Source organism: Anser cygnoides, chromosome 1, assembly GCF_040182565.1.
Source record: "Anser cygnoides isolate HZ-2024a breed goose chromosome 1, Taihu_goose_T2T_genome, whole genome shotgun sequence".
Taxonomy (NCBI): Eukaryota; Metazoa; Chordata; class Aves; order Anseriformes; family Anatidae; genus Anser; species Anser cygnoides.
Window position 1 is genome coordinate 98,714,649 of NC_089873.1, and position 27,688 is coordinate 98,742,336.

At 42.3% G+C, this 27,688-nt stretch overlaps 1 long non-coding RNA gene across 3 annotated transcripts in view; it reads right to left on the bottom strand.

Moving 5' to 3' along the window:
* Positions 1 to 27,688, bottom strand: part of LOC106037673 (uncharacterized) — a 231,787-nt gene that overhangs the window by 139,161 nt on the left and 64,938 nt on the right. The window lies entirely within an intron of this gene.

Here is a 27,688-nt window from a genome sequence, read left to right on the forward strand (position 1 = left end):
AGGAGTCAGAGCCTGATTTACGGCTTTATGTCCAACCAATGCCAGCTCGGTTCAGAGAGTCAGAGTTTCTCCAAGGAGAAGGTTATTTCAAAACCTCCTGAAATTTTCTGAGCCTTATTTTCCTGGTGCCCTCTGCAACAGTCCCCCAGTGAGACATTTGGTAGCCAGCAGAAAGAGGAGTTCAGTCTGTCTGCATCAGCACAGGACATATACGCAGCAGTGAGTTACAGATTAGGCTAGGTCAGAGAAGGCTGTGTGGGCTTGTCATAGCAAAAGCAATTTGCCCATCATGAAATGGCTTAAGGGCAGATCTTTTTTATTTTTACAGTTATTTTTACAGTTGTTTTTTTTTTTTTCTTTTTCCTATTACTCCACAACCTGGTGCAGCTGCCTTTGATGTTCTCCCTCTCCAAGATTTCATGCTACAAGCTTGGATGAGAAAGCCTACTAAGACCAGTCTTGCCACCCCTCCCTGCATGGCTGTCTCTCTTGTACCCTTCCAACCGTGAGGAACTACAAGAGGAGACTTTTTCAGAATATTTGGGTATTGCAGTAGGACATACCTTGCACAGAACATATCCTGAGACAGTCCTGGCTGCCAGTACAGCATGCTGTCCTAACCTGCACACCTCCAGCCCACCCAGCACTGTGCCACATCCACGTAGGCATTCCTGTCATTCTTTGAGAAACTTTGGCTTCCAGGACAACAGACAGGGTGCACCCGTGATCATCCCACAATTCCCACAGCACTCCCTCCCTCTGTCCCGGCCAGGCATAGATGAAGTGCGGTGGTTTCAGAGCAGTACTTTAAAACCTCACGAGTCAAACCCTAGTATCCCTTAATATTTGATCCCAGCATGTAAGTGGTGCTTCATGCTGTTTCCCTCTGTGACCTCAATATCCAATTCCCGTTCCCCTTGGTTGCTTCACTTGCAAGAATAATGCCATCTGTGTTGAAGATAATACCCTGTAGCAACAACTCAGTACACTTGGTCACTGTGATTTCTTCCACCAAACCCCCTACAAGGCAGAGCGAGGTGCCATGTGTAACCCACATGTTCAGCTAATACAAAATCTGTAACAGCAGTTCTTCTAAAACCTCAGACTAATCCTATTAACTCCTAGCAGCAGGTGCGAAGGGGTTGATATGCCCGGCCCTATGCCTCCCACAGGTACAGAGATGCACTTGGGGCTCTCATACCCTTAGAGACAAGCAAACAAATGTTCTCCCACACACAGACCTGTTCACACACCCACCCCACGCAGCGCTCGCATGCAGTTCTGCTCAATAGTGTTTTACTGGGAGAGATAAGCTGTACATGCAATATTGTGGTGTAAAGAGAAAACAGAATTCCAGATCTCCATCAGAGGTAGGCACAGGCTTCTCAGAGCAAGGCTTCAAAACACGGCTCTGATTTTATCTGCCATGTCCATTGGTCATTAGTATCAATTCCTGATTTGGTGTCATGTGGATAGCCTGATGTGATCTCTGTTGTCTCTCTTTTTCCCCCCGAGGTTAGGAACTGCTTTTTCTCATTACCTTTTTGTTGAAAAGTGTTTATCATGGCAGATAATCTGTGAAAAAGCTCCTTCTTGAAACTATTTGTCTTTTAGCTGTGGGAGTAGGAAGTGCCTTACAGTTTCAGTCCCTCTTCTCATTTTCGAGTCATTCTTCTCTCATGGTAGCGCACTCCAGCGCTGGGTGTCCAGCTCCACTTGTAGTCCATATTCTTGCAGGTGCAGCCAAAAATCAGGCTTGGCATAAAAATTTTAGATGTAGAAGTGGAAAAAGGGGGTGCACTCCTTTAGTTCAGGTTCCCCGACTGCCCGTTGGACTAAGTCTGTTTGCTTTCACATGGTAGGTTTGGTGTTGGCAGTTGCATATGCCCTCATCCACATCAGTAGGCATCTTCTTCACTGTTTCAAGACAAGGGTAGTATGGTTGGGTGAGTGGGCAACACCCAATGGCAAAATACATTGTGCTTTCACTCAGATTTGGGTTTTTAACCTTTGACACTTTGGAGCACAGATGTGTCTGCCTTAAACCAAATGGCACCACATGCAGTTGGCTTTTCTGCATTTTGATTAGAAGTGAGGAAGGAAATTATTCTGTTCTGTAGTTAATTTGGGGGGAGTCACTGTGTAATGCAGAGAAAAACTAAGTGAGGTTCAGATTTTTCATCTCTTGAGAAACCTGAAGATTTTTTTCATCATAAACTGGTGATGAAAAAATTAAATTTATACTCTTTCACAAGGAATGGAAATACTGATACTGAATGTTGACTTTTTTTTAATTAAAAAAAAGATTTCTGATGATCTCAAATTCTAAGCATTTAGTTTTACTGAAGTAATATAAATTGTTCTATTTTAAAGCATTTCAACAAACTGCATGTCCCTCTAACACAGCTGTTTACAGGAATTAGCTGTGTGGTTGCTTCCTGGCCAGATTACGGCTCCAATAACACACTCCGAGGCACAGAGCTCACACAGGGTGCTGCCTCAATTGACCAGACAAAACTGACTGCATTGCCTTATGGGTTTACCAGCTTTTGGTTGAACCTAACAGAGAGTGGAGACAGGGGTGTTGGAAAGGCAATCTGTGAAAGCAATACACCCTAGGGAAATACAGCTTGGAATCAATTCAGAACTAAACTGCATTTTTTTTCCTGGGGAAAAAAAAAAAAATCTTTGTTGAGGAACATTTTCACACAGGTTTAGTATGGGGAGCAGTGGGGAGGGAAGGGAACAGGAGGTGTATCTTGTGCAAATATATCATTATTGAATCCTACTGATGCTGTAATGACAAGTATAGGTTGTTATCTTTAAAATGAGCCCCACTCTAACCCTGCATGGCAGAATGGACCCACATGCCACGTTCTGTGCACAGATCCACAAGCAGCATCGTGCTTCTACATGATCATGCAGATCAGAGCTCACCTTGTGATAACTCAAACCCACACCACAGAAACCTGCAGAATTCACAGACACCTTTGCAAAACTGAAGAGCAGGAGTAACATATTCTGATGTCCTATATCACATGCGGTCTTACACAAAAGGTGTGTGCAGGGCTTGCAACACATTCTCCTGTATTTTATTGGAATTGTCCTTGAACCAGAGACACTTACTTATAGGTTTGATTCCAAACACACAGAGCCTTCCTTCCTGCCACTCACAAATCACCCTGGCTCCCTTGGGAGGGCAGATCGGGCAGCCCTGTCTCTGCTGAGACACAGGCTGCAGTTCGTGCCAACAAGGAGAGAAATCCCGCCAAAACCTTTACAACAGCCCTGGGCTCATTCACATTTTCTTCTGTGCCTGAGGGGAAAGGAAGGAGGGGAGAAAAAAAAAAGAAAAAAAAAAGGAAAAAAACCATCTGTGAATTTATTGACTCTCCCTTAAGAATCTCTGGAGCTGTAAATTCCACCTTCATGGTGCTGGCTAATTAGGCATTTATTTAACTCTGTTGCTGGTTTTTTTTTTTTTTTTAATGACTCACTGCTGTTGTTTGAAGTTCACTGTCTATTATTTGTAATAAAAACCTCTGTCATATCTTTGCCTCATTATTCCTAACAAATAGTGCATTTCCTGTCCCCCCTCTTCCCTCTCTCTCTCTCTCCCCCTCCTCTCTGCTCCCTGCCACCATCACCTCTCTGCCTGGCGCTCCTGGAGTTTCAAAGCCCAGCTGTTAGCATTTTGTCGGCGGAGTGCTTCTGAGAAACTTCTGTCACGGGCTCCAGCACAGCGGGGGCTGCTGAATAAAATATCAGCCCTTCAAAAGGGAATTAAGGCAGAGAACAAAAGCGGCAGGGAGAACAAGCTGATGAGGGGCCAGTTCTGCAGTCCCCTCCCGCCCAGCAGTTTGAAGGAGGGAGTCCTTTGGTGTCACTCTGCAGCAGCAACCTGCAGATGCACAGGACAGCTGTGGTGGGCAGATACTTGATGATAACTGTCCTTGATGGGAGGGAAGAAGTGAAACATCCTTATTTCATCAGCATCAGAGTCTTGAGCACAAGAGTCTTGAGCTTGCAGGATCTGTCCCCACTCACTGACTTCCTTGCACTTGCCCAAGCTTCGCTATAGAAGCATTTCTTACAGTCCAGGAAATGGCTTTAAAGTACCTTAATATTTTCTTCCAAGAAAAAGACAAACTTTCCCCAACCAATGAAGGAAAAAAAAAAGAGGAAGCAAATCAGTGCACTCAGTTCATACTGATAATTTCTAGATCTTCAAACATCACTCTTATCCTCAAGAACAAGAAGGAGATTTGGGCAATTAAAGGCCCATCAGCCTTACCTCAATTTCTGGGTAAGTGATGGAGCAAATGCTTCTGGAAGCCATTTCCAAACATATTAAGGACCAAAAAATGAGTGATTGGGCATAGTCAGCATGGATTTATGAAGGAGCAGTCGTACCTGACCAACCTGATAGCCTTCTACAATGAAATAATTAGTTCAGGAGATGATAAAAGAACAATAGGTATTGCTTATCTTGACTTCAGCAAACATTTTAAAACCATCTTCCATAATATCTTCATCAGAAAAATGATGAACTACAGGCTAAGTAGAGAGTGAGACTGAAAAAGGACTCAAATGCTGGGGTCAGAGGGTTGTGATCTTTGTGTGCACAAAGCCCAGCTGTAGACCAGTCATTAGTGGTGTACCCCAGAGGGACCAATAAAATTCAACTTCTTCATTAACTACCTATACTGCAGAGCAGAGTGCACCCTCAGCAAATTTGCAGAAGATACAAAACGAGGAGGAATGGCTGATACTCCAGAAGGTTGTGCTGCCTTCAGGCAGACTGTGCCAGGCTGAAGAATTGAGTCAATAGGTAACCTCAACAAGTTCAACAAAGGGAAACAGAGATTCCAGCACCTGGGGAATCTCATGCACCAATACATGCTTGGGGCCAACACGTTGGAAATGAGCTCTGCATCTCCAGAAGTCCCCAGCTGTGCACCTTTGCAGTAGCAGCAGTCAGCAGCCTCCTGTGATTAAGAACATTACCAGCAAGTTAAGGGAGATGAGCTTTTCCCTCTACCCCTCTCTTAAGATATCATATCTGTGGTGCTGTGCCCTAATCTGGGCTCCCCAGTACAGTAAAGACATGGACATATGGGAATGAATCCAGCAAAGGGCAACTAAGATGATTAAGGACTGGGAGCTTCTGATATATGAGGAGAGGCTGACAGAACTAGGATTGTTTAGCTTCAAGGAGGGAAGACTCAGGGTGAATCTCATCAATGTGTATAAATACCCAATGGCAGGCAGTAAAGAAGACAGCCTCTAGTCAGTGGTACCCAGTGAATGGGCAAGAGGTGGTAGGTGTAAATTGAAATACAGGAAATTCCATTTCAACATAAGAATTTTTTATTTTATATATTTATTTGCTGTGAGGGTCAGACACCGGAACAAGTCATTCAGAGAGCTTGTGGAGTCTCCAGCCTGGGGGCTATCCAAGACCCAGCTGGACGCAGCCTCGAGCTACCTACTGTTTGTGACCATCTATTGAACAAGGGAGTTTGACTAGACCGTCTTTGGTTCCTCCTTCCACTCTCAACAATCCTGTGTAACTTGAAGTTCTGAAATCTTTCTGAAGTGTGGGTTAAAGAACAGTCTGATGAGAACTAGGAATCCAGAATTTTTCGTTGAATGTATAAATGAGATGTTTCCTCATATTCAGATTGATTCCAAGTTGAAGAAATAAGCAAAAATCACCCCTTTAACCACAGCTTGTCTTTAAACATTTCAAAACAGAAAAGTGATTCAACTGAAACCATTACAAGTCTGCTTTGTTTATGCTCTGTCCTTATGCAGCGTTTCTGTCTGGAAGAAGAAATATTGTCTCACTTTTAAACCTTGGCCAGTGCAGGACTGTTTCCACAGGGAAGGAAGGATGTGCACTCATATTTGCTGCTGCCACAGGGAAGGATATACACCCATATTTGCTGCTGCTCTCTTTCAGGCACATTACAAAAGCCCCATGCCACAGGATGCTTTCTGTCTCTCCAAGGAGAGCAGTCTGTAAGTTAAGATATCTCATCATCAGTGGAGCTTTCTGCCATCAATCATGAAATTTTACTTTAGGTGCCTAGTCAGTCCTGTGCTTCCCAGGCTTTACAGCTCTCCAAATGTCTTGACAGTTAGAGTAAACCCCTTTTTCATAACTTAACCAAGCTGTACGTGTTTAAGTCTCTCCTTGTAAATAAGGTCATGCCAGCCTTTAATTATGTTCTCACGCAGCACCCCATTCAACCTTGTCAGACATTCTGGAAGTGACATGTCCAAACTGCAGTGCTGCATTTCAAAAGTGGCTGCACTAGAGCAATGTAAAGAGGGTTTTCCTCTCTGCTCCATGCCATGACACCTTCAGACATGATGTCCCGAACTGGAGCACTCTCAGATTTACTCCCTTAGCAGCTTTCAGCATCAGCAGCTGCTTCTTTCTTCATGTAAAGTACATGCATGTTTTGGATGGAAAAAGCACACTTTATATATAAATGTGTATGAACATTAAAGTATATGTATATTTATATATACGTAAGAATATGTTTATATTCTTCTTACATTTGAAGAGAAGATTCAGAGCAGATTTTGAGCAAAACATTTCTGGAACTCATGTCCAGCTCACCCGGGTGTACTGGTTAAAGAGAAGTTTCAAATTTCACCACATCTCACTTCAGTGTATTAGAAGTCCTGTAACTTGCTTAGAAACAACATTTAGAATTCTATTGTTTTTTTCTTAGAACCTTGAAAGCAAAACAAAAAATAATTTTACTCAAAACTAAAAATGTACTCGCCTCCTAAAAAAGACTGAAGATTTCCTCAGCTCCTCTCAAAATACCTATAATTGTTTTAAAAAGAAAAGCAGAGGTTTTTTTTCTTCAATCCCAGTTCTGTATCGAGCCTTCAGCAGTTACAGTGGCTCTTATTTGCAGATTAGATATCATCTCACTAGTTTGTTTTCTTTAATGATCTGGCTCCAATTAGTGAGTTTATACCAACTTTTCCACCATATCAAGTGCTGTCAATTTATCATCTGCATTACCACACCTAGTTTTGGGACATCCTGCCTCAACTAAGACACACATCAATTCCAACTATTCCAGCGGGGAACAGGTATTATTGGAGGACTACAAAATAGGACTATGAATAAAGAACCATTTGGGGGATTCTTTAGCAGAAAAAGAGACAGGGTAAGTCACAATGACTTTTAAACTTCATTAAAAAGTAGAATTAAGTTTTTGTATGTCCATTGTAGAGTAAGCAAGAACCTACAGGATATGACTGTGGTAAGAGATTGATTTTATACCTTAGAAAAAGCTTTGTTGCTGAAGGATAGATGTAGACTGAAGCTGCTTAGCTGGAGATGGCACTGCAAATTCAAGTCTGCACAGTGTAGTGCAGAGTCTGCCTTTGAGCATGGCGGGGTAGCAGGTGACGTCGCAACATTGCAGCAATGACATGAGACTTCAGAGGAGAGAATGTCTTGGTTTTCAAACCAAACATGATTTCACTCACACTACCTCCTTTAAAAAGCTAACAGTGACTATAATATTCTGTCTCAGCTCTATGGCTCGTTAATATGTGATTGACATTTGTCTCCTTAACAGGGTGTCGTAAAGCTCCAGTCCTGTTCTTCATCTTTGTGCCACCATTTCTTCATAACTTGAAAGTTGTCCTTTTTATCCTTCCTTGACCTAAGGGTCCTGGGAAGCTGGAGGTAGATGGGCTGTGATCTGGATAACCAGGTGACATAAACACATTCCACTTTTACAGACCACCTTCTCCTGATCATATTGGCCCTGCCACATATAGTCCGTCCCCTTTCTTCTTCATTCACATCCATCTTGACATACCTACTAGTTCTCTACCCATCTTTTTTCTTTTTTTTCCTTCTTTTTTTTTTCTGTTACCTTTAGTGCATCCTTATTGTAGTTCCTCTCATTCTAACATAAGCAATGCATATTATTAATGTTCCACTTCCCAGTTTCCCTTCCAATGACTAGGGAGGTCCACAGTGCAGACAATACAAAGCAAGCATCATTGTCAGGGACAGACTGAAAGAGTTCATCCCAGAAAGCAGTGGAGAACCCGTTTTGCAGGTAGGGAAGAAAAATGGCAGGAAGTAAAAGAAGAGTACCAATACAAGAGTCTCTCCTAAAATTAATCTGTAACATACTACAGCCCAAAGGCATTTTCACTGCTTTGTTTCAGGTTTAACAACATAAGAGCTGAAGAGCTACACAGGGTATTTTCCTTCAAAGAGGGCTAGCCGGAGCAACTCTGAATACCTAAGTATGAGATGTCAGCCTCACACAGATAGCTGGATGGGCACGCAGTGAACTCAGGCATGAAGTCTTGCCCCTGGACAACGCAGACAGCGTGGCTAGAGAGCAGCATTAGCAGACATGGCTCTATGGATAAATTTTTCAACTTGTTCTCCGGGACAGGTAAATAAGCAGGAAGTTGCATTTCTGCCTAAAAGAAATAAGCGCAGCGCTAAGGGACATAAACATCAGAGCAATACACAACACAGCGAATGAATCCTTTTCTTACAGAGCTTTAACACATTGATGGGAAAGGCAGAGTGGAAAGACCATGCATTGCTTCTGCCTATAGTCTAACAGTACTTTTCAGCTTGATCCTTGGACCTCTTACATAAACCATTCCCGGAGCAATCTGAAAAAGCTGACTCAGAGAATCAAGCTTATTGTCAATTTGCTTAATGCACTGTACCAGGATCTATGCCACCCCTGAAATAAACACATTTCAAATGATAGGACAAGGGGGAGTGGTTTTAAACTAAAAGAGGGGCGATTTAGATTAGGTGTTAGGAGGAAATTCTTCACTCAGAGGGTGGTGAGGCACTGGCACAGGCTGCCCAGGGAGGCTGTGGATGCCCCATCTCTGGAGGTGCTCAAGGCCAGGCTGGATGGGGCTTTGGGCAACCTGGTGTGGTGGGAGGTGTCCCTGCCCATGGCAGGGGGTGGGAACTGGATGATCTTTAAGGTCCCTTCCAACCTGAGCCATTCTCTGATTCTATAAAGTGCTCACAAATGGAAAAAGGTTCAAAATCGCCACTCTAATGACGACATTTCAATTGCTGATCAGGTTGGGATTCGGGAAGCTAAAACTTAAATTCCAACACATAGCCGGAGGCCATGGTATGTCTGAAGCACAGGTGTGACAGAATGGGCTCTCATAGTGCTTCACTGACTAATGGGATTAAAGGATTTTCATTAAATCAGTTTAGTTATAAGGCTTTCACCTTATTGCACTTGCATATTGAAAAGGTAAGCATTACTCTATGATTTGATAGATTTGACTTAGAAAAGATTAAATGGAAAACTTCAAACTGTCTGCTGAAGTAATCCAGTATCAAAAGCCTCACTTGACCCCAACAATGCGGTAGTGGAGTTGTTTTGAATTTTGGTGTTTGGATGCGGACTTAAATATTCCTTTCTCACCGCTCTAGGTGTTTTCAAATGAAAGCTGTCCATCTCTAAAGTTTGTAACAGTCTATCTGTGAAGACATTTGTTTTATGCCTTAAGTACTCCAAATTACAAAAGGAGTGACCATCTCAAGGCAAATCAGGTCACAGACAGAAATGTGGCAACTGAAATAGTTAAAAGACAGCCAATGTAATCCCTCGCAGATCAGTCAAATGCTGGATTTTCTCCATTACACTAACTACACTACGCTTTATATCTGATTTACCACCTGTAGCTAGTCTACGACCAGCAAAAATAATTTTAGGACTTCGCAATGAGTTTGATGATCAGACTATGAAAGACACTGAGTGCCAGAAACTGTACCTTGACAGTGGCTAACGTGGATGAGGAATTAGAGGATGCAAGTCCAAACATTATAGTTCAGTCAGTTACTTGATATCATTTCAAACCCCTAATTTCATTTCTTCATTGAACCAGAGGGGAGTGAACTAGCTATGAGCACAAATGAAAAAACCTCAGAGTGTCTTGAGGTACCTCATTAGGCAAATATGGGGGGGGAGGAAGAGAATTTATTAACATACACCGTTCCCCCAGTGTACCTCAAGTAAGGGGAAGGCCCTGTTGTAACTACATAGCATGAAGTTTACACCTGCCACAGGAAAGATGTTCAGCTTGACAGCTGCAGCCTGACTAAGCATCTCACACAGGTTGTTACTGAGCTACCAGCATTAAAAGAATATGATACCTTTTTCATTGTAGTCTCTGCCTACTGAAGCATTTGAGAGACACATTAGAATGCAGAAAGATGTACATGGAGAGAGCTTAATGTTATATTAGAAAGCACCAAGATCTCCTCAGGCAGTTATATCAGCAACTGTATATTATCACTACACATTTAAGGAAAAAACAGTAAGTACCTTTTGTCGCAATCCCCCATGGTCACAGCATTAGCTGTAGTTCCTAGCCAGAAGCTATCCAGACTATAAATTGTAACCCTACCACCATCCTCCTTTACCCCATCCTTGGGCATCTTCACTCTAATTTTTCTGGCATGTAGGTGGTAGGGCAATAGTCTTAAGCTACTCTGGAAGAGCACAGGTTTGAAAGTGTCAGCAGATGTTTTACTGAGCATCTTGAGCAAAATTTCACAGTACGTGACTGTTACAATTTGCAGCAAAGTATTAAAACAAAATATAGAAGTATTTGGAAAAAAAAACAGCTACGATGTACTACAAGAGTACTTCATGCTAGGATTATGAGTTAGTGATCCAACTCAGCTGCTCTGCTTCCTGCACAGGAAACTCCCTCTCTGTGACATATTCCTCACCCAACTGCTGTACAAAAGACCCTCTAGAACATAGATCTCTAAGTCTTCTTTGCAACAACATTAATTTGAGATCACCTCAGGAAGAGCCAAAGTCAATATGCTATACTGCAGATAGAAGTCACACAGGATATTCCAAAGGATAATTTTATAAAGAAGACTGCCTCCTCCATGCCTGAAGAATTTTTTGTTGTCTCAGCAAGACGCTCTCCCTCTTTTCACAAGGACAAGGGCTGCCCATTTTAACTCTGTGTTCACTGGAACAATGGACATGCACATCTGCTATAGAAGAGTTGGATGCTATGTCATGCTCAGAGAGCTCTTAAACACAGGGAAAAGGAAGATTAGCAGCTTCTATTGCCTGTGTCATACCTTTCTTTCTATCCAGAAGATTTCTGAAGCATCACTCCAAACACTTCAGTTCAGCCATTTGATGTTTTCATTGAACTAGTATGGTCTTTTGGCTACTGCCCAGCTTCTCCGGGAAAATAACCTACGTCAAGGCACAGAGCGAAAGATGGGACAGGTTACTAGAGGAAAGAAGAAAGGCAGGAAAATAATCCTGGGATTCTTCTGCACATACAACCACTCCTTTTAGAAAGGTAACCGAAGAAAGCCATTGACAGCAGAGGTGAGAGGGAAGGAAAGCATATTTCAGTAAAGAGATTTATTAAGACCTGTCTTTTCTTTAACTGCAGCTGTACACAAGATTGACATATCCTGTAAGCTACCTTTGATGAAGTCCCTAGTCTTGCTGCAGCAATGCAAGGAAGGCCATTTCATCTGCAGTGCATTTACAGCTCTGGTTTACAGGATATTCTACTTTCACACCCCAGCCTAGGTTGCTAGCTCTTTCTCAGGTCAGTGTTTTACTAGTTTGTAGTTTGTCAGCTACAGCCTGCAATATCCACTTCCTAACAACTCTTCCAAGATAAAAACAGAATAATAGAGCAGGATAGAATTTGGAAAGCAGATGACTCAAACCCTGACCCCAAATGGAAGACCTACAAGTATATTTCAATTACATTGATCCTGTAGATGAGCAGAGACTGTAAATTCTGGATATGCCCCCAATACTAGCACCTTGGAGTGTCCAACAAAGACAACTTACAAGTAGAAAGGAATAAATGAGAAGCTGGCACACGAAGGCCCCAAAGCCACTACCCATATTTTTCTTGAATGGCAATTTTGATTTAGAATTTAAGAACATCTTCTCAAGGTCAAAGTTACGGTCCAATTTAAAGATCATGAAATTATAGGACTGGAAAGCCCCTCCTATCCTTCTTTAAGGAAGGAGAGACAGTCCTACCTTGGTTATTTCTACAGATCTTTATCTAACCACTTAAAAAAATAATAAAATGAGGCTGATTCTACTGCCTTCTTGAGGCACCAATTTGAGTGCATTATTTGCCCTTTCTTCATACTCTTCTCATACTCACACAGCGTAGGTTACTCAGCATTCTCCCCAAGTGTCCTGTAAATAAGCCCTCTTATATTCCCATCTGTCTGTACGTTAATACTTCCCATGAGTAGCTGTCTTCACATTACTCCTTTTCCCTAGAACTCATTTCTCTGAAGCTGTTACAAAGACTTTGCAAAATGCTACAGACAAAGCCTCTGTAGAAGTACTCCCCTCCTTCCCTCTGTATAAGCATAATTTTAATCCTTCCTTCAGGACTGTTTCTTCCCTCCCCCCTTTCCCCTTTGAAGATGGAATGATCCTCTTGCCATTTGCAGATCATTTAATCCATCAGGTCTTCCCTAGCACTGCTGCTGAGAGAGTCATTCTCCATTTGTATTCATATATTTGATTTTTCCTTCCTAAGGGTAAATCTCTACACTTGTCTTGAATTCCATCTGTTTAATTTTGGACTGCATCTCCACTTGATCAAAATCATTTTGAATTCCAAATCAATCTTCCCAAGCCCTTGAAGTTTGTCCCAGCTAGACAAAGTAGTCTAAAGCCAACATGAAAGGAACAGAGTAAGGTTGCACTTCAGTAGAAGTGATATCATCAGGCCTCAGGCTGATCATATAGTGTCACAATAACTAGTCACAGGCAGCTTGAGTTGTGACAAAAAAGAATCATGATCAACAGTTAGTGGTAGCACATTTTGTTGCTGTTATAAGTAGAATTTCTTAATATTATTGTTACTAACTGAAAGGAAGTAGAGGTGTTATGTGAGGTGTCTGACACATGAAATGAGCCTTCTAACAGATCTAGAACTCAGCTTTCAACCCACGGGAGCAAAATGCTTTTGCAACCTCATGAAAAGAGTTGCTTGGACTTGATTTTAGAAGATCCAGAGCTCCAGTGTCTGGATCTGAATTATGTTTCTACCCCCTGGAACGGTGGATTGTATAGAAATCAGGGTATCAACATGAACATTTTGAGGTGCTTCCAGTTATTTCCCTACCTGCTTGGACACTAAAGCACCTTATGTAACGTATTATTCATAGCTGCTCCAAGGAAAGAAAGAACATCTTCAGTTGTGGTCAAAGTGGAAGCTCCCGGTCACTGAAGGCAATCTATTTTTGATTTGTTGCCACTTGCTCCTTTGTCACAATTCAGAGCCAGCCCTTGCTGTACAGAACAGGGTCCTCCCTATGTGCAAGCCTATTGCAATTTACCTGAACCCCCTTTATTTTGTCACTTACTACCCCATTTCAATGCTTTAAGCACTAGCAAAAGTCACCATTCTGAATTACATGACTGGCCCCATCAAGACAGTATTTGGCAAATGAAGCAACTTGAGCCACTTGTTACCTTTCTAAAGGCGTCTCTGGTCTGCTCCAGTGCTACAGAAATCCACAGGTACTTGTGTTATAACTTAGGCTTCTCACACCATTACCTGGGGCTCAACTTGCCTTTTTTTTTTTTCCCCCACCCCTAGCTCTTTAGAGATAGCGGGAGTCTGTATACAAGTTATTTCATCATCTTTGGTGAAAAGGGTATGTTTATTGAAGAGAATCTTATAACTTTTTCACTGACCCAAGCCCCATGCAGTCTTTCCATGCCATATCACAGCACTGCTCCCAGTTTTTATTAACCATATTAGAATATTTTTCCATAAAAAAGAGTTTGAAACCCCAGACAAAGCTCCCCTTTCCTCCCCAGTACTTATGTGTAAACTACTTCCATTTTAGTTCTTGTACCCATATTCTGGTGCAGTATTGTATATATCATTTTAGACTGAATGGACATTACTAGTTTAACTTGAATTCGTGTGTCCCTACAAAAGAAGACACTTGAATTTCTCCATTCTGTCACCATCCTCTGTGATAATCTCAAATAGGCTTCCTCCACACAAGTTAAAATAGAAATAACTCAGGGAACCAGGGAAGTTTACCGATATAGGTCTTACTGCATTTCAACCTCAGAGGACATGATGTTTGAGTGAAAAAATGGTATTACCCCACATCTGGTTTCAACTATAGAGGTTCAAGAAAATTCAGAGAAATTTCCTGGAAAGCCAGGATAAGCACACAGCTACAGATGCCCTTCATCTTTTAACAGTGTGTGGTTTAAGAAGTCCCTGCACAGAATTGCCTACATCCAGCTTGAGCTAGTACCCTAAATATCAGAGCACAAGGCCTTTTGAAGCCACACCTTCACTACAGAGACTCGTGCTGGTGCCTCCCATTTTCTTACTGCCTCCAAAGTAAGCTTCTACCTCTCAGGAGGTCAGTGAGGTGTGCAGGGTTTCATAGTATCTGAGACACAGGCTGATGCACTACAGTGAAAGCAAACCTAGGAGGAAAGAAGCAGAAGCAACTGAAGTGAATCCACACGGGCTATTAGCCCCACATTAATGCTTAAATAGCGCATTATTTCATCATTTGCCAAAGCTCGTATGAGTCCTAACCTTCTGCAGATAACTCAGGAGGAACTAAAACTGTGGGGGCAGCTAGGATGGTTTTAGTCATTTGAAAAACCAATGTGAAAACTGCAAGGCCTGGATCAATAGACAGAAGTTCAAGGATATTCTTAAAGAGCCTATTTTAAAGTCAGGAACTATCTCAGGCAGTTTTTATCCCAGAGCTCCATAGAATTTCTGCACTGGAGTTCAGTGCACCTCCACAGTGTCTTACAAGTGAGTTAAGTGCACAGAACTTATGCCCAGAGTTGTGACACTTACCCCCAGTTAAAAAAAAAAAAAAAGAGCATGACCGCATGACCACAGAAAGAGGTCAGAGGGCTTCTACTAAACACCCTCAATTTCTGCATAGGTTTTCTTTACAACCAAAGCAGCAGGTCTTATGCAGGTGGAAGAGCTTATCAGACTTAGATAAATCTTATCAGTCCATTAACACCGGCTGGAAAGCAGAATTCACCAAAGCCAAAGTGTTAACAATTAAGCACTTTTCAGAAGAAACTTGCAGAGAGAAGCTTTTCCCAACTGCCTGTGGTCTTAACATCCATAGAAGGGTAGGATCATCTATCCTTAACACCTCTCCTGTACAAGTCTTTCAAAAAGTTATCTGAAATTATTATACTGTGCAACAGTACCAATATTCTGTCTTTTCTGTCTTCTCATATTGCTGTCTGCCACTAGCTGATTCTCATATCCCGTGATCTCCAACCTTCTGCACAGGAGGAAGCAGAAATAAGCATTATCTGAGGGAATGTCATGAAGCTTCAAGAGAGTAGGTTCAGGTTGGATATCAGGAAAAGTTTCTTTACTAAGAGGGTGGTTGGCTATTGGAACAGGCTCTCCAGGGAAGGGGTCACAGTGTTGAGCCTGATGAAATTCCAGAAGTGTTTGGACAATGTTCTCAGACGTATGGTCTGATTTTTGAGTGGTCCTGTGGGGAACCAGAAGTTGGACTTGATGATCCTGGTAGGTCCCTTCCAACTCTGGATATTCCATAATTCTATGATTACAGAAGTGTCAAAGAGGCATGACTACAGGTGCAAATTCAAACACTCTCATGAGCATTCATCCCTTAATGTCTACTGACTTAGGAAGGATACAGAAAAAAGGAAAGTCTCTAGTGAGACTTTCAGGACACTCTCACTACAGAGGTCCAAGCCATAGACTTAAAAAAAACTTCTCATTGCCATTTAAGTTTAGAACTGCAGCTACAAAAGATGAAGATTATTATACTGGATTTCTTTCACTTATTTTTTTTAATATAACTTAAAAGGGCAAGAATCTATTTTAGTGCCTTCCTCAAGGAACATCATCTTTTATAACCTGTTCCAATCCTAAATTACATGGAATATCAGAGTTAATATATATTAGAAAAAAACTTCACCAATCCTTTCTTACCCAGAAAGTGGTTTCACTTGGATAGAGTGGGAATTGATACTGAACACTGGAATTATTTTATTTACTGGCATTATTTTTGATGGCTGGTCAACAGCTCTCACCATGCCTCCTGGTGAGATGCACCAAGCCCAAGTTAGCGATGGCACATTCATCTCTCAAGAGACCAGAAAGAAGTGATCAACAGATGCGTACTGGATTAGCACAGAAAGACAGCAATCAGCCCTTGTAAGACCTCATTTGAGTGGTGCCATCTGTCATCTCCTCGTAGTTCCCTTTGGTCGCTAAGAAGGAGAGCAAAGCCAACTACAGTGTCTCTCTTTCTCAAGGACCTGCTTTACACATATGCCCCTTTCCCTCAGCAATTTAGTTTTTCCTACTACTAGCCAACAAGCAATCAGGCTACATTCCTCTGGTAGGTTTCAAGAGAGGGAGTGTTAATTGCCTGCAGTTCTTCAGGACAGAGATTACGTTCTTTTAGGGTAAGTCATATAACACTGGACCAGGAGTTTAACTAGCAGCTGTAGCCAACAACATATTGACTCTGCCAAGTCTGGCATATGTTAAAGAAACTCTCTCTCTCATCATCCCTGAAGTCTGCAGGTGCTGCCAATGCCTAGTAACAAAGGGTGAGGTGATTTCAGGCCTACCACAGCTGGTTCTAATGAAATTGTTTTACTTAATGACTTCTGGAGTAAGTGTTGGAAAGCTATCAGAAAAATGACAGGTTTTTGCCAAAAAAATATCAAATTGTGTATGCAATATTATATCAGTTTTGACAGAAGAATACTTCTGTGATTTGAAAGGATGGGGGACAAGAATCATGGCAGAATAGCCAACATCCCAAGGATTGCACTTTGTGTTTCATAGCTACGTGTCCCCTGCTCTACGAAATTCAGAACTAAGGCATTGAGACTGATGCACGCAGTATGGAGGCACTGCGTGATGGCAAAGGCAAGCCCAGAGGTCTTTGCTTGGACGGTTTCATTATGGGTCAACTACAAATTAAGGGGAACAACTCAGCTGCTTATCTGACCTTTCTGGAAATGGCCATGGCCAGCAAGAGACTTAAGTAGAGGCGTTAGTGTTTTTGCCTTTTTTTTTTTTCCTGTTGGTTTGTTTGTAAACCAGCAGTTTATTCTATTACTCCCCCATTTTAGAGACCTGAGATTATTTCATTGAAGTTGTGGGAATAATAAAGTGCTTTCTTGCACAGTTCCAATCACTAGACATTATATTTAATACTGCCTCCCTCCCAGAGAAATATTGAACCAGCTACTTCCTGAATCAATATGAACTTCACAGGAAAGGAGGTCTCTGCTTTTCAAATTCTAGTTGGAAACCTGCTTGGGGCACAAGGGGAAAGAACATATGACTATCTGTAGTTCATTTTCAGTAAAAAACACAGTTTTTAGGAATTAAACCCAAAGTTCTTTTTTAAAGTTGGTTAGGAATACTGTCTAGCTGCAGCCACCACTAGAGTCACACAGATGGCTCAAAATAAAAGACACTGTATTTTAACTACTGAAAAGGTACCACAGAATTGGCATTATTTGGTTTAATCCACAAACCCTTATGGATGCTCTAGAGCTATATAAGAGTGTCTCCTTATGATGGAAATAGAATTGAATTTATTTTTATTTTTTTGAGATAATGACATTCTGTTTTTATAGCATTAGCTACTAAATTGGACGTTTCCTCCAGATGTTCCACTTAAAGTGGCACCAGCTCTGTACTGAGATGTCTATAGAACTATTTCAAAGACTGAAGAACTCTTGTGGTTAGGCCTTAGTATCATGCTCCACAGGGCCATGTGAATAGCTATTATTAAACTCATTCAGTTCTCCATTACTAGAAGTCCTTATCGTTGTCATTCCCAGCCACCTGTGTTACCATACTGACATAGAGAAACCCGGTCACTTGGGTCATACCAGATGCCTGTCCCTTTACATCCTGCCGCAGAGAAGAAACAACACAGTGCAAGGCAGCTTGTATGGGACAGAATAGCATTGCATAGGCTGCTTCTGGAAGAGTCTAGAGCCACAGAGAGGCAACAGAAAGACTTACGCCAACTTGAGACTTACGCCACTATGAGATATGCTTGTGGTTTGCAAACTGTAATACGTCCTTCTTCTTATCCTTACCTTAAGAAGCATCTACGTTTTTTTTTTTTTCAAGTACAAAGGACATCCCCACAGAAGTTCCTCACAACGTTTGCAGTGTTCCTACTCTACAGATGTTCTAGCTGACATGGCACATGGTAGTCTCAGCAAGCATTTCAGTTCCTCTCCCTGGAAAGGCATCTTTTCCTTTAATCTAAAGAGGGATTGTAAAATATTCCAGAGAAGAGAAAAACAAACAAACAAAACACAAGTCAAGGCAACTGTGTGTCCTGCCTAACCTTCAGCTTATTTGTAAGCAAATACTACTGTTTGTTTTTTTTTTTTGTCCACCTAGGTATCCTCACCCACCTCCATTTAACCCGAAGAAGGTACCTTTTTCCTTGCACGAACCATCACTTCCTCGTATGGCCATCTCCAATTTACAAGTTGGCAACTTAAATGAGAGTAGTACCTTGTCTTCACACACCAAGAATCGCACCAAAACCAGCCATTCATGCTCCTTCCATGGAGATGTCTACTTCCGGGAGAAAGAGGCAGCAACTCTTTTCATCCAGAACAGGCAGCACAGAAAAAGCTAAAATTACTCACTGCAAGTATTTGTGCTCAGATGGGAGATGCCAAACACTTTTTTATTGCTACCATCAATTCCATTCCTCCATGACAGGGGTATACATGTCTATTTTGGCTTCCAGTGACCACAGCTGGTTTCTATCCTCTCACCCTAGGCTATTGAGTTCTTATCTTCAGAGAAACAGTGAGTTACACAACAGCAGCTGAGACCACCTTTTTTATTTTGTTATTTTTTTGGTGAGATTCTCAGGAGTCCCACATTTAGGCAACTTTATATGACAACATTCATTATCTTTCCAAGGTGAAAAAAGACACAGCCAAAGCCATCATTCCATGGTTTATAGGCTTTTGTTTTCAGGGTAAATGAGTCTGGAGTTAAGCTTTGAACAAGTAATACACTCCCCCAAAACGTTAAGAGCCAGATCCACAAAGGAAACTCTTAAAAACCTATTTTCGCTATATCCTAAGGGACTTGACTTTGTCTACCTTTGATCCACATGGTCTAGGAAGAAGGAATGGGCATCAGCAAGTCTAATGTACTCACTCCTGTGCTATCACGCCTCTATCACTTACAATCCCCAACCCAATACTCAGAGGATGGCAAAGATGCCCGAACCATTTAAGTGAGTAGTGACAGTCATCCAGCCATTGACAATGGCTTCATAACATTTAAGGTGGTTAAATGTACAAGTCTTGCAGTCATGAGAAAAAGTTATATTCTCTAGCTTAAAACAGCAGGAAAGATTAAAAAACAAAAACACACCTTACCAGAGGCATGAAGCTCACTCTCACCTTAAGAAGCTGACACCTCTCATTTCCATCCCATAGTCTAACATCTAAACAAGTAGTGTGCTGTAAGTTTCTTATCTCAAGGAATGGTCTACCTTCTAGGTCACTTAATATGTAGTGTCAGGAACAGCAACTGTCAGAGTCCTCCTACTGCTGAGGTCAGGCCATCACCAGCAGCATTATGGAGAGGATAGAGTTGCCAAAGAAAATCCAGGTGGAGAAGCCTCAGTCAAAATGCATCGGATTCCCACATGATAACTGTAAGACAACAGCCAAGTTATCCACCTTCTTCTTCCTGTTCCAAAGGGAGCACTTATAAGGACACTTCAAATACCTAAATATATATATTTTTTAAAAAAAGCAGTTACTGTTTCTCATTCAGGTTTCTGCAACCAAGTAGCTCTACGCAGGCAGAAGGTTCTTTAGCATCAACCCCAGGTTTCAGTTTTATCATTTCCATTATGAGAGCTCAGAGGAGATGCCTGTAAAAGAATCCCAAAGGCTGCACATACAACCACTGTGTGGTCAGACAGCAAGAACAGTTTTGGAAGCTTGTGCTTGTCCCAGTCCTTTCGTCCTTTCACCCAGAAAGGTCACAAGTGGCCACCCCCATCATACCTGAGAGTTTTAACTGCTCACACATCATGCTCTAAAACCCGTCTCTGAAGTGAGAGTGTAAGAGTTTTTTTGTTTTGTTTTCAGGCAAAATAAAGAGAGCCAGATCATATTACAGTCCTGGATTGGAAAGAGGTCATTTTGTTGACCCTCCACGGTTAAGCTGGTTTTACACTACTGAAGCTTCTGTAATGTAGAAACCTGTTACAAACCCTCACTTACCTATAGTGGAAACAGACTTAGTTTAGCAAGCTGACACACTGCTCCAGCGTCCCCCTCTCCACCTGTATGTTTACTCCTCCCTCCAGCCGTACAGCAATTTCAGGGACTTTCCTTATAATTTTCAGCTCACCCACTTCTGATATAGGATCAATGGCATCTAGAGTAACTGGATGAGTGATAACAAGCTTTTGTTCCTAGCTGCTAGCATGATGCATGTCCCATCAGCTACTCTTCTCCTAAGAGATCAGGCAGGATCAAGCATTTGAGAAGCTTAGAGCAACCAGAAGCCTAGCTGCCCTAGCCAGAGGGGGCTGCTTACCCGCACTGAATCAGAAGGCAGTACACGGACCTTGCAGAAGAGACAGATGCTCCTCAGCTTTGCCCACATGCATTACAGGCTCAGCCTTTCCCCATAGAAAAAGCAGCATGAGACCTCCAACGCTTGAGAAACAGGAAGAATAACAAGGGTAGAAAAAACCTGCGGCCCTCTGAGCCACAATTTTATCAAGCAACAGCTGTCTCGGTGGGCCAGACAATTCACGCTAAGGAGCTAGCTGTCTTTCTTTTACACTGCCTTCACACCATTTTAAACTGTGGTGAATCAGGCCCCGCAGGTACACCACAGAGAGCGCTAAGGGAGGGCAGCGATAGATTGCGAAAGCAAAGTTCTCTCAATTTTACACTCGGTCACCCAGCTTTATCTAGAGACAAGAGGAAATCTCATTCCATGTAATTCACTTACCCACAGCACTCAGAAGGGAAATCACTGCAATGCTGTTTGCAGGAAGGGCGAGAGGCACGCTTTCCCATCCGCAGCAAAGGAGGCAATGGTCTCCCCAGCATAAACATATCTTTAAAGCTGTTAGAGGCCCTTAGGACCAAAGAAAAGAAGCAACAGAGCATCCTAAGCATACCACCCAAGGGAGTCCCTTTCCACTTTACTAGCTCCATCCTCTTCTCTCTGTCCAACAGCTCATAAAAAAGAAAGCCCTGCTTGCAGGGGAACACTTTTATACTCTTAATTGAGCTGCAATTGGACATAACCAAGGCTTGTGTCCTGCCCTTTTCAGGGAAGACTGCTACATCCTCCATGGGATGGACAGTTAAAAAATCAATTTGCACCTTGCAGCCACTCTCCCCATTTAAATTCTTTCGGCACCTGCTCTGCATTTAGCCAATTTAGTTGTTCTGAGATTAGCAAATAGGCCTGGATTTAGGAAACTAAAGAAGAATAAACAGATTTCAGAATGGTAATAGAGGAGGCAGCATCTGAAAAATTCTCCCCAGTACCATTACTTGGAAAGAATAATAAAAAAATTTATGACCCCCTCAAAAAAAACCACAACACAGCAACTAGATGAATGAATGCAGAGGGAAGGGAAAGGCCTGAATCACATAAAAGGTCAAGTTTTTTATTGCCTGATTACACAGTGCTGAGCAATAAAACATACGACTTGACAAATAACGCAAACGTTTCCTATAATCTTATATGCATGTATATGCAACATTTTTACATTCCTATCTAAATAGTACAGTTTGTGATCATATCTCAAAAAGAACCTGTTGCAGAGAGCACATGGATGCATAGACGTAAGTGTGAAACACAATGCATAAGGAATGCCAAAGGCACTCAGTGTAAGAATTTGGGAGAAAACTTCACTACCACAGCCACACCAGCAAACCTCTTCAGCCCCTCCAAGCCTCCCTGTGGCTCCAGAGTCAAGGGGGTGCACAGAAAGGGATATAGTCACTGCACCTGGATGTTAGGTGTTTTCAGTTTGAGATTCAGGCAAACAGCAGCAGAGCAGTGGCTTAAAACTTTAAAAGCTCATGTGAGCAGAAGAGTCACATGCAAACAAACAAACAAATAAAAAACTATTAAAATAGAGAAATCCTGAGATAGCACAGAAGTTTGAGGAAGGTAAAGAAACTAGAAGCAGCAGCAGATCTGCAGAAGTTGTTCTTCTCACTCTCTTCATACCCACAGGTAAGAAACTCTAGCTATCACGATTGGATTCATACCACACTGGCTGATCTGTGGTAGCTACCCAAGTACAGATGCTTACCTCGGTTCCAGGATAACATTTACAATAAGGTAAGCACAAAAAACCCTGCCACAGTGTAGATAACATATAGCAAATCTACAATTTAGCTTAGACTCACCACATAGTGATTTATGTTGATGTACATAAACAAAAAGCACCAAAGCCAGCTCAGCTAGGTGCAAGAATGGAAAATAGAAAACAATTCTTGCCTATGTGGCTAACTAACAAAATGGTCTTCTAGGGCATTTTAAGTTTCCAAGGTATCTCTGCCTACAAGAACCAGAGTCATGCTGTGAGGCAGAGCTATGCAGATGTCACAGAGGAGGCAGATGTTTTGATCTCTTCATCTGAGACCTCTTTTCTTTTTCTGCTATTTTAATGTAAAATAGAAGCACTTCAGATTGAAAGGGCATGGAAAAGTCAAATAAAAAGTCACTAGTTTAGTTATATTTTCCAAAGGAAGGAAAGAGAACAAATAAACAAATGACAGATAGGAAACAATGGGAATTGTTTTTTAAAAAGCTTTCTAGTTTTAGTTATCTGTGATATTGTTTGTTTATTTTGATAGTACATTTTGTCTCTGAACTGCCTGTCTTATGTGATTAAAATCTTCACCTCAGGGATCTACTATAGATTTTTTTTTGCATGGTGAGTGGGATTTACAAAACACTAACATTAACTCAGTTCTGCTCCCCCCTGAAGTCAGGAAGTGGCATTTTATCATCAGCGACAATTAAAATAAAAAGAAACTGATCTAGAGTACTTCTAAAAGTCACCTTCCCAAATATAATTTTCCTTTGCTGATGGTTTGCACCTGTGAATGTGCCTGCACCAAACATGCTGGGTTGCTTAGGAATTTGTGACACAAAAATAACATTTGTGGTTCAGGCCCATACTGAATAAAACAAATAAATAAATAAATAACATTTCAAGGAAGAAAAAAATATAGGAATGTTACGTAAACCAGAAAGAAGTGAGAGTTTTTGTTCAGCACTACAGAAAATGCCTCCCCATATGGAAAGCTAATGAAGCAATAGTCTGATCCAGGGAAAACTAGTTAAGGATAATAGGATAAAATGAATCCAGAAGACATTTAGTCTGAATGCTGGCAAGCCTCCCCCTCCATGAGCTTTGTAAGCTGGTTGTTGGTTTTGTTTTTGTTGTTTTTTTTTACAAGAGGGAGTAAAACAGATACAGTTTTGTCCCATTTGACAGTTGCATCCAAAGAGTGGCACAACATTTGCTATCCGCAGTTACAATCCTGCATCCCCAAACAACCCACCACAGTGTGCAGTAGCCTCGGAGTTGCTTTGAACTGTGCTGGCTGCTTGCAGAGGAGACGCAATATTCAGCAACACAAAATGTAGGAATATTATGGATGATGGCAAATTCTTTACTGTATGTCTGAGCAACCCAGTAAAGAAAAGGCAAAAGATGTGCCCAAGTGCACTTACTGCAGTCTGAACTAGCTCCCAAGACCACATTTTTATTTTTATTTTTTCCTGCACCCAGCAATAACCAGGGGATTTGGTCTTGTCAGGCCTTTGGTGTATTGGTGATGGCTGTGTGTCTGCAGCAGCGACAGAGCCCAGCCACGGCACTGAGGCTCATTTCACAACACGTCCTTGTGATTGCAACGGGGCACCTCTGAGGCTGCAGGGACGAGCTGCAAACACACCTCACCTCCCCTGTCGGAGGTCCAAGCCTGGGAATAAGAGTGGGGAAAAGCAGAAATCATTGCCTGGCATTCCAAAGGAAAGCCAGAGCACATCAGTGCCTCATAAGGCATGGTCAGCACAGTCGAGCGCTCAGACGTGCTGCTGAGATGCGGGGTAAGGAGAGGGGGGAAAGGGATCGGGGAGATGTTTGCCAACGTCAAAAGCATCTCCCGGGCGTGCGAGTGTTTGTTTGCTTCTCTGCTGCAAGGAGAGCAGCCCCTGCCCCACCTCCCTCCCTCTGGTCATGCAGTATTCATCAGCTTCCTTTCCACCGCTGCCTGCGGATACGTGGGGCTCCAGCAGCAGCAGCACAGTCATACATCCCTCCAGCACCTGAATGCCCAGCAGCACATTTACAGGAGGCAAAAGCTGAGGGCACTGGGGAAAGCCCAGACTTCCAGAGCATCCCTCATTTGCCTTGGGATTGCAGGCAGCAGCGCTGGAGAGGGCATAGATCTTGGCTCATTCACTCCTCGTCTTCGTGAAGCAAGGAAGGCATGGGTTTTCCTGGGGGCTGCCAGCATGTGAGGTTTATCCTCGAGCTAATGCACAGCAAAGGCAGGGACCTTCAGTTTTGCCATGAGACAAGCCTGCTGAAGCCAGGTTCCTCCTTCTGCCCGGGGTCACCAAGCTGAAGTGGAAATGCTGTATTTTCATTGCTGGTGTGCTCGTGAGCATTATTACACTGAGGTTAAAAAATCCTTTCACAAAGCTATTTTTGACTCCATATGTGTGTGTGCATGTGCATGTAGACACAAACATAAACCTAGGGATGCTCATCCTCTCCTGTTTCCTCCTCCCCATGGCATCTGTTTTCCCTCTTACCAAGGCAGGAAGATATTAATTTTTTGCTCTGCTAGTCAGAAGATTAGAAGTATTAAGATGTATGCAGCATAACAGTGTTTATTTAGGGTTTCCTTTTTTTTTTTTTTTTAATCTGAAGGCCAAAGCGAACTTAATTTAATTGGTGGGAAGATAAAATAGGGCTGCATTTACAAACAGGTTATCTTTCTACTGTCAACTCATCTCGCCTGCTCTGTCAATCGGTTGAATTTAATTGTTCCAAGCCTCAGTCTTATAAAGCTCTTCCTCGCCCCTCATCCCAGTTACCCTGCCTTTGCATAATATATTCTCCTGGCAGGTGACTGCGGGTTTGTAGGAAAGTCTTGTAGGAGAGCATGATTAAAAACCAAAACAAAAAAAGCAACACGTTAAGCAAAGCTGGAAAAGCCCAAGGCCAAACGGTTGTACATACTGTACTAATATTTTACTTAGAAGTATAGCACGCTCTCCATCTGCAGCTATCATGTCTCGAGACCTGTTATTTTTCCAAGAGCTGTACACAATTTTAAATGAAGAAGGGGAGAGTTGATGGGTTTTAAGACCATGCATTTTCTCACACTCTGAAGCTAAGTCTGAGACTAAAGTTCAGACTTTAGTTGGACTAAGGGGAAAACATGAGAAAGAGACGTAGCTCAACTGGATGATGCTTTGAAAGCCAGAACTCCCTCCCACATGTGTTCCTACCGCAGCTGGGGCTGTATAGAGCCAAGCCTGCCCTGTTTCACAGGTAGGCTTTGCAGCCTGGCCTGAACTCTGTGCTGCGGCAACTCCAAGCTTTCAATATGTAAGCCAGCAAATGCAAACCTAATTCGAGTACAGCTGTAGGAGCTACAGCCATATCTTGATTAAAATTAGATTAGCCTACCCTACATTAGGTAGACTTCAGCCAACTTGCATGTGCTTTGGAGAGTTTTTTCCCCAGTCTCGTTAGGACAGCACTACCACCGTTATCAGGTTTGTCAGTACTTCTTTTTGTCCACATTTTTAATGGCTGTACCCACACCATCCAAGGGGAGATGCAGCCTGGGCTGGCAAATGACTTCTTCAAGCCTCCAGATGAAATAAAATAATTCACCCAAGGACTTGATAAGGCCTTGGTTGTGATCATATGTATTAACATGTCAAACTGATCATTTGAACTGTATTTTAAATGCACTGCAGTACAGACAGTTTAGGACAAAATTCCAAACACAGGGCAGATTAGCAGGACACTGGGAACTTCTCTGCTCTCCTCCCTGTACTGGTGTTTCAAAATCATCATACTAGTCTGCTTCTCAAATCTTGTTTTGGGCACTAGAATACACCCATGCTTACACCTCGCGTTGACCCAAACATTAGAGGCTCCTGATTGGTGCTCTCCCCATACACAAAGCTTGAAGCCTGAGCAGTTTTCACGTTTCTTCTCTTCTTCTATCAACCCATTGCTACCACAAAGACGACAGATGTTCACGAGCAGGGCCTTACCTAGCAGCGAGGAGTGAAGGCAATATTCAACATTTAAATGGGACTGGTGTGTGAGAGAGGTGTGAAAGCTGAAAAAATCCTACGTGTTAGTGAATGTCAAATGTGATAGATAGAGCCTGAACTAGTCAAAGCAATTCTTAAGAGTTCAGCAATACTCTGCTTATGAGCATGCAATATCTTGATCTCCGTCTCTCTCCTTCACACTGAAATGAAGATGTATGCTGAACTGCTGCCTTCCTGCTCCACCTGACTCACCTTACCTGGGATTATTTACCCCAAGGAATGTACCGGGAATCTGTTGTGACAGTTAAATTCCTGTTCTTCTTCCTTTTCTCTTTTTCTCTTTCTAATTAAAGTTAGCCTAAATGAGATCAGAGTCCTGCCTTGATTTCCCTGGTGATTCAGCTGTGTTGGAAGCACAATGCAGAGACCAGTGAGTCAATGGAAAGCGAAAAGAAACAATTCACCTTCCCTTTTCCTTACCATCCATCACCCCACCCTCCTTTGCATGTGAAGGGGAAGCTACAGCTCTCTCAAGAAATATGTTCAGCGCCTGAGTTGTTCTCCACATTATCAAAAATGGCCAAAATCTAACTTGCAGGTAAGCAGGGGAAAAAGGAGGAAACACAGAATTAAACACAGCCCTCCAAAACATAGCTACTTCTATCACATAATTTCTCATTTGCTGCAATGAACTTACAGTGTTGCACTAAAGATGAGAAAAACTGAGGATTCATTTCCATACTGGAGATGGAGAAAACATCAGAACATCATACTGCAGAGTGTTCCCTGCGGTACAGAAGCTAATCCTCTCCTGTTGGAGGCAGCATGTTAGATAAACACCTTTATCAACTGATCAAACAACAGCCTAAATGTAGTTAGGTCATTTTGCCTCCATCCTAGCAAGAGCAGTCAAGACCTAATCATAACGGGGTTGGGGCAGAGAGAAAGAGGGAGAAGAACTGCACAAGCTCAAGCTGTGGGAGCACTCACCAGCCACTAATGGGGAGCACAGGCACTCCTCATGCCTCCACCTTTGTAAATACATGCCTCATCTACACCAGTTCGCTAGGCTGTTCCACAGCCCCGTTTCTCTAGTGGTTAGTCAATCTCCTCTAATTTTCTTCCCATTTTTATTCATGGCCAGTTTATACCCATTTGCTCTTGTGCCAACATTGTCTTTTAGCTTAAATAGCTCTTCTTCCCTCCTTGACGTTTATCCCCTTAACGTGTTTATAGAGAACAATCA